Below are 15,457 nucleotides of genomic sequence, written 5' to 3' on the forward strand. Positions count from 1 at the left end.
TAACGATTGTGGCGATATGGAAACACTTTTAACAAAAATTTTGCTCGAAACTGTTCAACGCGTTTTGATTTTTCAACTTTTCATATTCTCTGTAGATAAAAAAACTTAAAACGTTTCAAAGATTGTTTCTAGTATTAAAGCTATTCCATCCTCTGTAGTTTCTGTATGCGGCCAAAAATATAAAGTCAATAGTGCTATATTCCATCATGGTTAAACTATATTTGAAGGTCATTGTACAAGCATGTTAAGATCTGGTACGTCATGGGTTGTTGCCTATGATTCTAACGTCGAGAAAAGAAGTTGGCCGAGAAGGCTAAGAAAAGTTATGTGTATTTATTGGAATGAACTAAAAAGTGAATTAACGATAACAGAATATCATCATATTATGTCGTAATATGAAGAGTTTGGGTTTTTCAACATTCGCAAAATTTCAAATTAACGGTACACAACTAACAAGTCTTTAAATAAAATTTAGTAAAATATAGAATGAATGTTGTGAAAATATAGAGATAAGTACATTTGTTACCTGGACTGTTTTAAAAACCACTTTCTATCATTAAAATATCATTAAAACATCAACTATCATTAAAACTAACATAAATCTGATAAAAACCCCTAAAAATAACTAAAACTCTATCATAGAATCTCGAACAATGTGTTGAATCCGTAAAGTAGTCTAATTTTTTCTTGAAATTGAAAATCATGAAAATCCATAATATTTTGTACAGATTTAGAATACAAAAAGATTTTTTTAAGTTTATTTTTTGAATTTTGAAACGTTTCGAAAAATTTAACGTAACATTCAAACGTTATATTTTCCACTATATCTTCCCTTCGCCCAAGCTAATCGACGTTCATATACTTTTGTTCTCTTCGCATTTGAACACTCCAGAACAGGTTATTCGAACATTTCTGTTGGTTCCGAGGTAGTTTGATTCAGTATCAGCGAGGGGTCGACAATTCTTTCAGCAAGTTTTGCACTCACTTTTGAGCAGCTTTTTCGTTTTTATTTTTTATCCCACGGTAACTGAGGTGTTTTGGCCGATCGTGCACTCAGACCGGATGCTGATCATGCGAGAAATATTTCCACACGCGAGGCTCCAGTCTGGGCAGACGCTTCATCCGACACCGGATGGCGATAAGAGAACTGTGATGTGATAAGAGCCCTTTTGCCACTCGATGGTCGATGTAGTCGGATATCGAGGGGGACTGTGAAACTAAGTTGCAAAGTTTGCTACGAGACATTGCGAATTTCATTTTTGAATGTGGGAATTTTTTACCGGGAGGCTCAAAATTCCTTCGTCACCGTGAAAAAAACGAACATAGAACTACGCTAATACGCTAAGTTGATACTGATTATAGTTTTTGTTATAACTAAAGAATATTTAGATTTTGTGAACGAAAAAATCAAATTTATTTAGTAGGGTTGAACTCGAGAACGTGGCACTATGAAGGTTGGGCAATAACATTTTAGCCTTTGGGTGAAATTTTTTTGGATTACTATCAATAATACGTTAATCGCGGTCTCATCTCAGCTGATTGTTCCGATGTATTATGATCACTGTCCGCCTCTAAGTCATGTTTTTCCGAAGTTCCAACCGTTTTTGCGGCAATATTAAGTTTATTTTTTTCATCATGCTTTGAATGTGTTATGCCCGAACGTGAGAACGAGCGGGCTGAGAGGAAAATAACAAATAATAAATATTAAAGTTACTAATCTCTCAGATAAACAAATAAATAATTGAGTAGAAAGGAGAAAATAAAAATAGTAGATGTTCGGAATAGCTATTAAAGTGCTAGGCGCACCTATTACGATTGCTTATATGCAATATGGGATTTCTGGACGATCGATATAGGTCAAGACATATAAACAGAAGGTGAGTAACACGTTAGCTTGTTCATTGAAGAATCAGAATTGGGGTTTTAGATCACAGTCGAATAAGATCGCAGTCTACTTCCTCTTGTTTACAATCATATAACATAAATGAAATGAAAAGTGATACAGGTTTGGACTTACGGGTTGATGTTCTACGCGTAATCTGAGACGTGCTGACGCAGAGCGTTGCGGGTCTCCTCGAAGACAGAGTAGTCAGCACACTCGCGTACACAAATCGCGTAGTACACTCGATAAATTTGAAAGTATAATATATCGAAATAATGTTTGATTTGGGAATTTTTATTATTAGCACTTAGGAGGTTTGGATATATAAATAATTGATTAATGAGTTCTTATTTGTCTTCAAGAGGTAAAGAAACGCTGCACCTCAGTGCTCCACTAACTCTCGAGCAGTGATGCTTGATTGCGAAGATTCGAAGACGCGTAACTATTAACTATCTTGTAAGAACCTGGAACAAGACTCGGACTCAAGGTAATAATACCTGAGGAGCTCCGTTTAGACCGAAGATTAGCGAAAGACTGACGAATTTTTGTTGTCAATTCTCTATCGATGCTTCCGATATTAGGAAATTGCAGCGTATTAATTTAGACTGTTGAGCAAATGTGTATGCAGAAATATAAAAGTATGTCTAATAAGTAAGAGAGTGAGTGTCGTTCTGGGTTCTCGCAATGAATTGTGCATTTCATTTACGTTTCTTAGAGGTGAAGGAACTCGAAATTCTTACAATCTGTAAAATAAGTTTCGCAATTGGCTACAAGAGTTAATTTCATACAGTAGGAAGAATTCGGTTTCACAAGAGGAAGTGATTCATACTGAACGTTTCGAAATTATACGATTTAATAATAAACTACATTTATGACAATCAGTTAATATACTTTAAACTATCTAATGAGTAAATTATAAATAAATGGGTCGGCCATTACAATGTGAAGTGAGATTCAGATATCTATGTGAAATTTGCAGATATGCTGTCCAATTTATCTCCATCACTAGCATACGATGCAGAATTTTTAATTTCTGTTATTTCAGAGTCCAAACGAGAAAAGGGAGTACCCGTCGTTTGAAAACTGCTCAGAAATGATGTTAAAGGAGGAGCAAACGTTTTGTCAGTGGATTTTCGCTGTTTTTCTCCAAGACGATGTAGATTTTCATGTAGAATGAGAACCATTTTTCTGGCGTGTTCCATGCTGGAAATATTTCAATACCGGAACAAGGAGAAGCTTGAAAAAAGTAGTACATCGGTTGATGATGAATCGTCTTTAAGTTTTCCAATTTCCTCGTTTTTCAGCTAAGCGTCGAATCAGTATTGCGTACTTTCGCAGCCGACGTCTTGCACTAGTTTTGAGGTTCACATTACCGAGTAATACATTGAGCGCATATTCGCAGATTATCCGGATTAATGCTTGTTCGATTATCCATAAAATCTGTCGTTGTTGATTTTGCGTAAAGTAGCAAAGTGCTCCTAAAATTATAACATGTTTTTTACCGAGACTTCCTCGCGCAGCCATTACAAACGCATTATTAGAACATCGCGAGATGTGTAGCGCATTTTTATTTCTTTTTTTGGTACATAAACGTAATTAGTATTAAAGCTATGAGAGTTCTGGACCAGGGATCTCAGGGGGGTGCGGGAACGGGGCGTGCGGTTGCGGGGCAGGGTCCGTTGCGGGGCAGGGTCCGTTGCGGGAAGGGGAACCGTTGCGGTGTGTGGAGGGGATGGTCAGAGAGATGGAAAAGGGTTGTTCTGGGGTGGGGATTTTAGGAAAGATTTTTAATGAGATGAAATCGATATAATTCTATTTATTCTTAAAACTAGTTACACTCTTTTAATAATGTAGATAAAAAAAAACGAAAAAAATATTTTAAACAAGAATAATATTGTCCTAGGTTAATATAAATTTTACATGTAAATTAGAAATTATAATTTTTCTTATTATTATAATAGCTGATGATCTGCAACAAAAAAAAACCCAAAAATTCTTAATTTTCAATTTCATCAGTCTATAAAATTTATATATAAGAATGACTCACCATCAAAATCCGGATCCATTGGACATATATCCATCGGACTCCTCATCACTTGGTTCCGGTGTTACGTCCTGAAGGGACGAACGTAATGGTTATTATTCTGAAGGGTTCGAGATGGACAAGAAACAGAGTTTACTTTAAATTGACGCTGCCACCAACCTACGAGAAGCGTAGGATTTTATGAGATTAAGATCGCCTATGTGGTCCCGTACGGGCCCCGGGGGAGTTGACGGGATCGCTCAAGGTAGTAATACAAGTCAGGTTATTTAGTATTCGTAATTTCGAGTTTATTCAAAAGAAGTGAAATAGAGAGAGACAAAGAACATGAACGGAGAGTAGAACACTTACAGTTGCTGGGTTTGAGGGGACAATTCTCCCCTCCTTTTCCACACTGACACGCCGCAGCACCGCGTTACAAGAGACGCGCGGTGGTTACACACGCATACACACAAACACAGAAGAAAATAGCGAAAGAGTACGAAGAGGTAGAAGAAAGTTATAGGGGGTGCACACAAATGTCGCGGCATGATATTCTCGCGCCGTCAGCACCCGGTCGTACCCAAGGATATTCCTCCTCGGTAACCCGGGATCAGGCGATGCTGAGCCAGCGGATTCCGAGGGCCCCAACTCGCGACGGCACGAGGCGACGCACGGAGGTCGAGCCAAGGTCGCTCTGTTGCCAAGTCTCGCGAGCGTCGTCACGCCCCGCGGTTGTGCCCTAATGCACGCGGGATGTGACACCGGTGCCGCCATTAATCCCCACTGAACTCTCCAATTGATCTCGTCCGGTGTTAATACTTCTTGGAAGTCTTCCTCTTCTTCTCCCGCATCTTCATGACTCCATCTTTCTTCATCACTCACACTTGATCGACTGGAAGTTTCGTCTACTCCTCGTGCATGGATAAATTCGTGCGAAAAATTTCTGAATTTCGCCTCGTGTTGTTCGGCACTACAATAGACGAGGCCCGTCGTTTGAAACTCAAATGTACTTTTTTTCTCGGACTTGCGGGCTGCTCCCAGAGCTCGCATAAGTTCCGTATATTTTAAAGTTTCATTTGAGTTTTCAATTTGTAAATGGAGATTTCCCCATATCGCCTCCGAACATGGCCCTTGTTCTGTAATTTCCAAGGTCCATTTTTCGTTCCGGGCGAATTCGACAACAATTTTCGAATGTTTCGAGATATATCGCCTCTTTTTAGGCTCTAACCCTTTAATTCCACATATAATAACTTGATATGGAGCTTCAAAGGTCCACCTTAGAGGCGTATATAGCGATTCCTGGCTCGTTGTATATTGTAATCCATAATCTCCCAAATACACGGTTACCTCAGTGCCATTTTTTTCGGTAATCGTTCCTCGAAAGAATGCGGGTGCGTCTCCGTCGTCTTCTTCCAAATATAGCACAGGTTTTCCCGGGTACAACACTTCCTCCATGAGCATATGCACTTCAGGATGGTCTTTCTTGATTGCATTTATTGTAAACAATAATCGCTCAGTAAATTGATCTTCTCGAGGAATATACAGGCACAATTGTTCCGGGTTTATTACACTCGCGATTTTCACATCTTTATACGTTCCAATAAGATCACTAGTGTTATAGTTTTGGAAATACATTTTTTTTGTGGTTTTTTCGCGAGAAAATAAAATCAAGAGTAACGAGACTGGTAAGTCTTCGACGGTTTTTGAAGGACTAGATTTTTCTTCTGGGAAAAATTGTCCTCAAGTCTTTGCAGAAAGAAAAAAAAGAGGGATTTCGCATACCCTTGATACTTCTTCAACTAATGGCAATCCCCTCCAACGACTTTAACCCAAAATTTGAGGATATATATATTTTTTTTACTACAGCGAAAATCTGTACCTGCAATGACCTGCGGAGACGTGACAAGGAACGGAAAGGAACGAAAATTTTTTTTGACCGTTACACATACCATATGAGATCATGCATGACCTTTTTAAGTCTTACGGCAAAAAACAGGACTGACTTTTTTCATGACGTAGTTTAGAAGGTTAGGGAAATGTGAGCTGATTTATGACTTCCCAAACTCTAAGTTTTTTTTCTCCAGAACAGGAGCCCAGCCACATTTTTTTTCTTCACGCTATAATCGACAGGATCGGGAAAAATGCACGCACGTGCCCATGATTGACTTATAGTTTCCGTAAAAAGATATCTTCAAGATGTTCTCCCTCAAAAATGCTCGCCCACCCAACATTTTTCCCCGACTGAAGTTAATCTAGAGCAGTAATATGAATATGTAAAGGAGAGACGGTGATAGATTTTCACAACCACTACATTTTCAATTCTCACATACACACCCCTCTACCAGAAAAAAGTTAACATTTGGGGAAAAAAGTTTGGAGGGATGATGTAAATTTTGTCGAGATGATTTCAAAAATCGAGACATTCGGGATCGAGTTTTCTTCGAGTCCACATCGAAGTTTAGTTTCATATTCTCCTCATCATCATGGCAAACGTTAATGATGTTGATGATGTGGAAAAGTTTTTAAGTGTTCGTGCGGCTTCGTTACAATCGGTGGAAGAATATATTGCGTGGGAAGAACAGTGTGATGCGTTTATCGCATCGTTGAGTGGGGAAAATTCGTCAAAACGTGCCCGATTGAATATAGCAGCACATCGTTTATTAATTGCGCGAATTATACGACTAGAAACTTTGAAATCAACAACCCGTTCCCAGTTTATTCACACGGGTGATGGGTTAAATGATCGAAACTTGTTGTGGTGTGAAGTCGACACAGCGTTTGGAAATCGTGTGCTAACCGGTGCTGTGATTAATAAAAATTACATCGATCCACGAAAATTTTTACAAGACTCATACGACTTGGTGGCATTACAAGTGGTGAACAATATCTCCAAACATAACAGCATAAAAGTTAATACCGAATTTAATGGCGAGTTCACTGTGAACGGCAGGTATGCAAATAAAAGTATAATTACAAAGACGGTTGAACTGCTCGAAACATGTGATATAAGTGATTGGTATCAAAATCATGTTGTTGAGCCAACGCTAAAATCCCTCGACGAATTTCAAGAAAGTGATAGTGGTTGGACATTAAGTTCAATTTTGAATTTAACTTTGAACATTAATAAGTATAATGCTATGCGCGCGGGTTGCCATATAACTCTATCAAAACACATTAGATCGAAAAAAGCAGTGATCAATGTGAAATCCAATGATAACGCGTGTTTCGGCTGGGCGATCGTTGCGGCCCTCCATCCCGCCGCCAATCATAGTGATCGCCCATCGTCATATCCACATTATTCTACAATCTTGAATCTTGAGGGTATCAACTTCCCCATGACTCTGGATCAAATAAAAAAATTTGAGAACCTCAACAGCATCTCAATAAATATATATAGTGCACCGAATGATGTTGTTCAACCTATTCGCTTGAACAAATAGAAAAAAGAGAGACACATCAATTTGCTGTACATAGAAAATGCGATGGAAATAAATGTGGGACAGTTCGCGTGGATTAAAAATCTATCCCATCTAGTGAGCAAGCAACTGAATACTCGCAATGGTCGAAAATACATCTGTGATCGGTAAGTGGTATCAGCATATCACAATATATATATATATTATATTGTTACGTCCTGGAGATTCGTCTCGATAGTTTGCCCCAAAAATTATGCCTATTTTAATAAGAGATACAACGTAATATAGTACGTGAATAATAATTATCCGAAGAGACGAACCGCTCGCGGTCCGCCTCGCTTAGAGATAAGAAAACCCAACTCAGCAGCGACGAACGCCGTGAGACGGTTCGCCATGAGAAAATGTTGAATGCGTCAAACGCGAATCATGGGAACCTCGACCTAAGCATTTTTCGACTGACTCGGATAAGACAGCCGAAGTCAGCGAGAGAAATGCAAAAGGGCAGTCTGTCTTGATCCGCGAATGAAACCGAACGGTTCTCCTCCCGCTTTGGTCGCTCTGATAAAATACAAAACATCAATGTAAATGGTATCACTTAATCCGTTCTAAATTTTGAATATAATTTGTCATCTTCAAACATTACTCGCGCGGAGGTCCATTTTTATTTCACCCGCGCGAATATATCCGCGAACAACGGTTCCGCCCGCTATTCTCCACTCGTCTCTTTCCAATCGCCGTCGGCTGCATACCGGGTGGTACGAGAACGAGGGACCTCACCATTGCCACAGATATCACCGCACTCTTCTCGAATATCTTAAGCAACAGCGAAAAGGTAAGTGGGTTCCATCCAAATTGTAAAAGAAAAGGGTTCGTCTGTCACCCGACACCGCTTCAATCCCCGGTCTCTCACAGCTGACCGAAACTAAAGCGTCGTTTGCGACCACGGTAAGATCAAATCATACCGGGACGTAACAATATATATATATATATATAAAATAAAAATATATAAGATAAAAATAAAATAACATGAAGAGAATATATACATAAAAGGAAATAAAGGGACCAACACATCCGAAGTACAAAACAAACGGGTCGATTTATTTCCCAGAAATATATAAAACAAAACACATCTTTATACAATCTAATCCGCATCGTATGCGGAGGCGACGCCTAAAGGGTGGGACCAAGCCGGATGATCCCAGTCGTCTTCCGGGTGGAGCTGGCCCCATCTCCCTTCGAACATCCATCGAATAAACCCGATGTCGAACCCCTCGGTACCCCGCGGCCGACCAAACTCGTCATTGGGCTCAGCCCGACAATACCGACGGTACTCGGCAAAATCCTCAATAAATTCCTGCAACAAAAAAGAAAGAGGGGATTAAATAAAATAAGAAATAAGAATAATACAAATAAAAATAAATAAAACAAACGAAAATAACTTACAATAAATTCCTCACGGAAAACACGTGCCGCAAACTCTAGCGTGGTGCCACGACGCCGTTTCGGCAAAGGGGGCCCGTACAAAACGCGCTGAAAAGTTAAAAAGGAAAAATATATATTCATGAAAAAAAAAATATTCATTGAATAGATCCACCCATTATATATATATCTATACACAATCCATTTTAATCTAGACTCACCGACACTTCCTTACGGCGGGTCTCCGCTACGATAAAAAACATTGCCTCTCTTAAATTAATGTGGACAATATTCGCCATTATAATATTTTACTCGTAAACGAAACACACTCAAAGACGATAGTATACTAAGTGAATACGAGAAACTTTCGCGGTAAAATGAAAACTCAAAACGCAGATTCAGCGAATTGACAAGTAGTCAGAAAAGAAACAAAAAATAAGGTCAAAATCCTTTCAAAACAGTAACCACCCGGCGCACTTACCGACATCGAGATAAGTCGATTTCTACCGTACCGACCGACTAGGGACTAACTCAAACAACCCATTACAGGTGTGCGAGCGCAATAGCAGTCGTAGGAGGGATCGAGTCATCGGTAATCAATGAATATCGAATCAACAATTTTCAAACATCGCCAGGAATATACTTCGAGGAAATAGGATCATTATATTTGGTAAAAGGAACATGGAAATTAGTAATCCACATGGATCTACACTATATGGAAAGAAAAGCAGACGTTTTATTCAAAACACTAGAAACTTTGGAAAAATTATGCAGCAAAACAACTGACGATTCACTATGTTCCACCGTAGACAGCACACTAAAACCGTTATTGAAGAAAGTCAGTTCCTCAATAACAGCGATATACAACTTCGTAGGCACAGGAGAAAGTAGAAACAAGAGAGGATTAATTAACGGTCTAGGAACAGTAATCAAAGCAATAACTGGGAATCTCGACCAAGATGACGCAGAAAAAATAGACAAAAACATTGACGACTTAATAACAAGACAAAAAACTGACGAAGATATGTTAAAGGAAAATGTACAAATTCTACAATCTACACTAAAACTCTACAACGAATCTACTTCCGAAATAATAGACAAAATGGACAATTTAATGCATATGATAGAAAGAATTAAAAACACGGTAGAAGGTCAATTTTCAACAATAAAAAGGAAACAAATGATAGACGAAAACATAAACATATTTACAACGACAGTCGAAGCTTTTACAAGCGACGTAAATCAACTAGCAAACTTTTTAACAGAAATTTACAAAGGAACAATAAACCCTACGGTAATTTCACCTAAGCAGTTGGCTGACTATCTAATAGAAGCAACTCCCTACATTCCTAAAGGATTAAATTTTCGAACGAACGTCAAGAGTAGTGAAATGACTAACTTACTGAAAACAGCAGAAATTACTAGCTACACAGCAAAACTACGATTTGTTCTAATCATAAAATTCCCTTTAATCGAAAATTCAATTTTGAAAGTCAACAAAGTCTATCCACTACCTACGAAAATCAATGAAAATCAATTCCAATTCATAGAAACTACATCTAAAATAATAATGGTTGACAACTACAAAAGAATGTATATAACAATGTCTGAAGAAGATTTAAACAAAGCCAGAAAAGTCGACAATATCTATTATTACAAACCTAAACAGTCACTACAAACAATAAACGGCAATACGCCATGCGAAATAGCGATTTATTTAGGAAATAATCCCGAAAAACTATTATGTAATCAACGAATTGTAAAACTCGAGAAAACATTAATAATCGCACTGGAAAAAGAAGGTAGATGGCTATTCGTAGCCCCAAAACCCGAAAGCGTAAGAATAGATTGTAAAAATAAATCTACGACACACGAAATAATCCACAATACAGGATTACTGGCTTTGGACGGAGAATGTTCCGCCACATCAATAAATTTTCAATTGTTATCTTTAAACGAACTACGACAACACGAATTTATAACATTTATACCGCTATATAATCTAACTAATGCGATTGGAATGGTAAACGCTAATCACCCAATTTTCAATTACAGCGTGCCATCAAAAATAATTACTAATCCACTGGAAACGAATAAATTAGGCGAACGAATTGAAATTCTTCAGCAAAAACTAAAAGAAGAACCGAATATTTGGGCACATCCTTATCACATAATTGGAAATTACTCTCTAAGTGCCATTAGCATGACTCTGATCATCATAATAATTATCATTTTAACAATTTTTAAAGCTAAACATTGTCAAAGAGTTCGATTAATGCAACAAACTAATGATATCGAACTAGCCCCGACTTTCGTGGCAAGACCAAAAATCATAGAAGAACTTGCATCTAGATCTACTGATGATAAAATTTACATAACTAAGGCACGCCCAAAAAACAAAAATAATGCCACACAAAACGCTTCATTATAACCTAAACATAATCCTACTGAAAGTGGAAAAGGAATTAAAAAAGGGAAAGCATATTCAAGTTTCACACAAATTTAATTATTTTAATTCCGTGCGAAAAATAGCCGAAATAAATTTCGTCTCCCAAAGGGGGGAGGGATGTTGTGCCCGTACATCGCACTCATTAAAACAAATTAAGCACTCTCAGCGCAAACGCAGGAATGTTGAAATATCGATGCTCCCGAACGAGCGCATCGACCCTCGATGTCGACATCGAAACTTCCAGAAGGAAATCCAGGTTATATTCGCACGAGAAGGGGAAAACCCCCAAGTCTATAAATTTACCAACTAACCAAAATTCGACAGTCTTTGACGAGAATTGTAACGATCGGTCTCGAGGCAATAAAACCTCGAATTTGTAACTTCTTAAATAAACTTAGTGTTAACTTGTTGTAAAAGTATCGAGTTGGAGTTCAGCTCTTTTGGCCTAAATCCCTTAAATACTCGTCCTTGATAACTCGTTCCTTCGCGACGGTCTTCGCGGACACAACAATGGAATATGTTTTGAGTTATGAAAATGACGCTCAAATTTTTATGATGACTTCCCTTCGTGAATAAATCTACTGTTACGTCACGGTTTTCGTCCACCAAGGTTTAGAGGATTGTAACAGAATGCCAACAAAAGATTGGAAGACTAACCTGAGCAACGGTTTATTCGAGGTTCTTGTGTTGAGCGAGGGGGTTCCCTCCGGGATTGGAACCGAGTACGCTGATAATTCGCGATCTCAATAGGGCTGGAAAAGACGTAAGGAAATGAATAATGAAGTAGCGAGCTCTTACCTTTCCCTTGTAGCAGCGAAGTGTATAGGGTGTGAAATTAGTTTTGGCGTCTCCTGCAGAGTCTCGATTTCGAGACTGTTCAAAGTTTCGGAGTTTTACCACGATGATGGCCGGTACAACTGCCACGGATAACTGTGAACGTAATAATACGTGGAGAAATGCAACGCGGGGATTGACGAAATAAAATATACTCGTTCCTCCTTTAGTGTTATATTGTCAAACAAAAGCCAGTAAAAAATTCAGAATGTCGGCCGGGCCGAACGGAACTCGCTTAAAAATGGCAACAAGTATTTCGAAAATTAAACGACGAATTTTTTAAAAGAAAAAACGTCGATGACAAAATAAAACGCGCAAAGCTGAGCAACCAAAGTATCGAGGGTAAGCGTCACGATGCGGGTACGCGTAAAAAAGAAAATCGCTAAGACATGAATGTGATCGAGAATCTCCAAGGTGAGATATAACAAAAGTTTCAGAATAAAACGCGCTCGAAAATTCCCGAGGTGAGACGAAATTGAAAATTTCTGAAGTGCTTTTGATTGTGAGTTGTTCCGGTAGAGTTTCAATAAACGGCTGATTCGTGGATTATTAAGAAAATAGTGAGTAGTTTAAATAAATATAAATTCGGTTTTTAGATTTCAAATTATTAGAACAAAAACACTTCGAAAGATAAATTTCTGAAATAAAGGATTAATTTAAATCGTGAATTAAACTTGAGTTGTTGGAATAAGCTGTCAATACCTGAATATATTTGAACGAACTATTCGAACTTGAATATTCAATCGCAAGTTAAATTTCGATTATTGGAATGCGGAATTGTGAACGACTAGACATGAAAGATGAGCTTGTAGTCTAAATTTGAGTTATTGGATTTGGTTGGAGATATTAAAATAAATTAAAACGGTCTCGAAATTAGATTTGAGTCTATCGGAATAAATTTATTCAAAAGTAAAAGTGGCCCTGAATTTGAATTTGCATACAAATAATCTCAAGGTTGGATTTGAAACATTTGAATCGATTCACTCGCGTGGAAATTAATAAGTAAATAATCAAAAAGTATCACTCCAGAAGTCAAATTGGTAGATCGTCGTAAGCTATCGTTCGAAAATCAAATTCGTAATTCAACACTGGGCGAAAAACAAATTGGAATTTATTTTGGAGTTATTGAAGCGAGTTAAAAAACACTTGAACTTGAATTAGTAAATGTGTGAATTTATCAAAATCAAACTCTCAAAAATAAAAATTCTGAAATATTGAAATAACCGAAGGCTTGAAGTTTGGATTTCGAGTTAACGAAATAAACTCAAGCCTGGGATTTCTAATTCCAATTATTGCCGTACGCTTGGCGTTTGAATTTCGAGTTATCGAAATTAATCCAACGTTGTAGGTTTGACGAAACGAACGTTACTCACTCGAAAGTCCAGTTGAAAAATTTGTTGAAACGGGCCAAAGATGAAACTCTCGAAAAACACCCACTTCTAAATCCGATAAGACGATGCGCAACTACAAATAACCAGACGTGATAAAGTTGAAAATTCTCGACGCGAACTGTATATGACAAATTGATGAAAAATCACTGTTAATGAACGCGAACGCGATACGAAGGTTTCCAAGACTTTACACGAAGTTTATAAGAATATAAAAATGTAAAAAGATAAAAGTTTGAGCCAATACCGATCCTCGAACTCAGGCGTTTCGCACGCATGCTCAGGAGTCCTGACTATACCCGACGAAAAGAATGGTTTTAGCAAAAACGATTGCTAACGCGAAAAGTATTCGGATTTGAATATACCCGGAGAGGTGACCGAGTTAAACGGCTGAGTAATGATCGAAAACTAACTAGTTTTTTGTCGCGTTGCAACTTCTTCGTTTCTAGAGTGGAGGGGATTACAATAACGTCGTCGCGATTATCTCACGGTGGCCAGAGTGCTCTAGCCGATTGCGCGCTCAGACCGGATGCTGATTGCGCGAAAAAATGTTTCCACGTGCGAGGCTCCAGTCTGGGTCTGGGTGAACGTTTCATCCGACACCGGATGGCGATAAGAGAACTGTGTTGGCTTTTGCTGTTCGATGGTCCAATGTAATCGGATATCGAGCAGACTGTAGGACAAAGTTGCAAAGTATGTTGCGAGACATTGCCAATGTTATTTTTAAATATGACAATTTTTCCGGTTGGCTCAAAATTTCCCCCGTCACAGTGAGAAAACAACATAAGACTACGCGTATACGCTGAGTTGATAATGATAATAAATTTTATTATTACAAAAAGAAATATTTAATTTTCGCAAAAAAAAAATTGGGTTTATTCAATGGGGTTGAACCCGAGGACGTAACACTACAATACTATTATTTGAGGCCTCTCGCATTAAATCATCGATCACGATGAGTTTCGGCCGCTAATCTGCTGAGTAATCACTAGATTGCGGCAATCCCTCCCGGAATTCGATTTTGTCATCATACTCTAAATAATAAGGTTGTCATTCCGAGTAATAAAAAAGTATTTGAAACGCATTTGAAACGCACGTCAGCCATTTCGTGAATATATTTCAAACATTTTTTTACGAAAAAAGTTTTACCACGACCAGTTGGTCTTCAAATCATGGATGTCCATGGATGTTTCCACCATAGATCCATCATGAGAAAGTTCATTGCTCTAGATTATATTCGTTCACGATCATGAAAGCATGAATAAAAATTTTCTTATTTGAATGAATTTCTTAAAAAGCGACCTAAATATTTTTTCAATTAGCTTTGAAATAACAATTTGAATCATGTCAATAAACATTAATTGTTACTCTTTTTTTATTATTCTTTATTCTTACTGTTATTTTGAAAAAATCTCACTACTAGCTTCTTTCAAGTGCAAAAGATTGCATTGCACTTTTTTTCTCTTAAACATAGAAATAATAAGAAAATAACAGACGACCGTATGAAAATTTCATTATTCAGACATACTAACTAAGAAATAATATCCGTCTTTCGGAAGAATTCATGATAATGATTGTAGTGAAGCCAGGTCTTTCAACCTCAGGTATAAAATAGCTAGCCTCGAGATGATCTCCGGCCTTCGAAAGAATGTGAGGTGTCGGGTGTATCGGAGCATGGCTTTTTTACCAACGATGCAAAATGAGGCAGGGCGGATGGTAGAGTAGATCGAGGCTTTTTTACTCTAGACGATGGAACTCATTGCAAAATAATATTTATTTTCGGGAGAATATGGAATTCCAGCTGTATTCCCGCAAGACTTTTTCTCCTAAGATGGAAAAAGAGGAGGGTACAATTTATCACCGTAGACATATATGAAAATAAAGTTTACCATTTTTATTGAGCGTTATCACAGTTTTTTTTTTCAATACAGAACTATACATTATTTTTATTATAAAATTGAACAATAGAAATATGATAATACTAAACCCAAATTTTACATCCAATAATATTTCATTACTCAATTTACATTCATACAATTGTTCGAA

The sequence above is a fragment of the Venturia canescens genome, chromosome 8 (assembly GCF_019457755.1).
Source record: "Venturia canescens isolate UGA chromosome 8, ASM1945775v1, whole genome shotgun sequence".
NCBI classification, from domain to species: Eukaryota; Metazoa; Arthropoda; class Insecta; order Hymenoptera; family Ichneumonidae; genus Venturia; species Venturia canescens.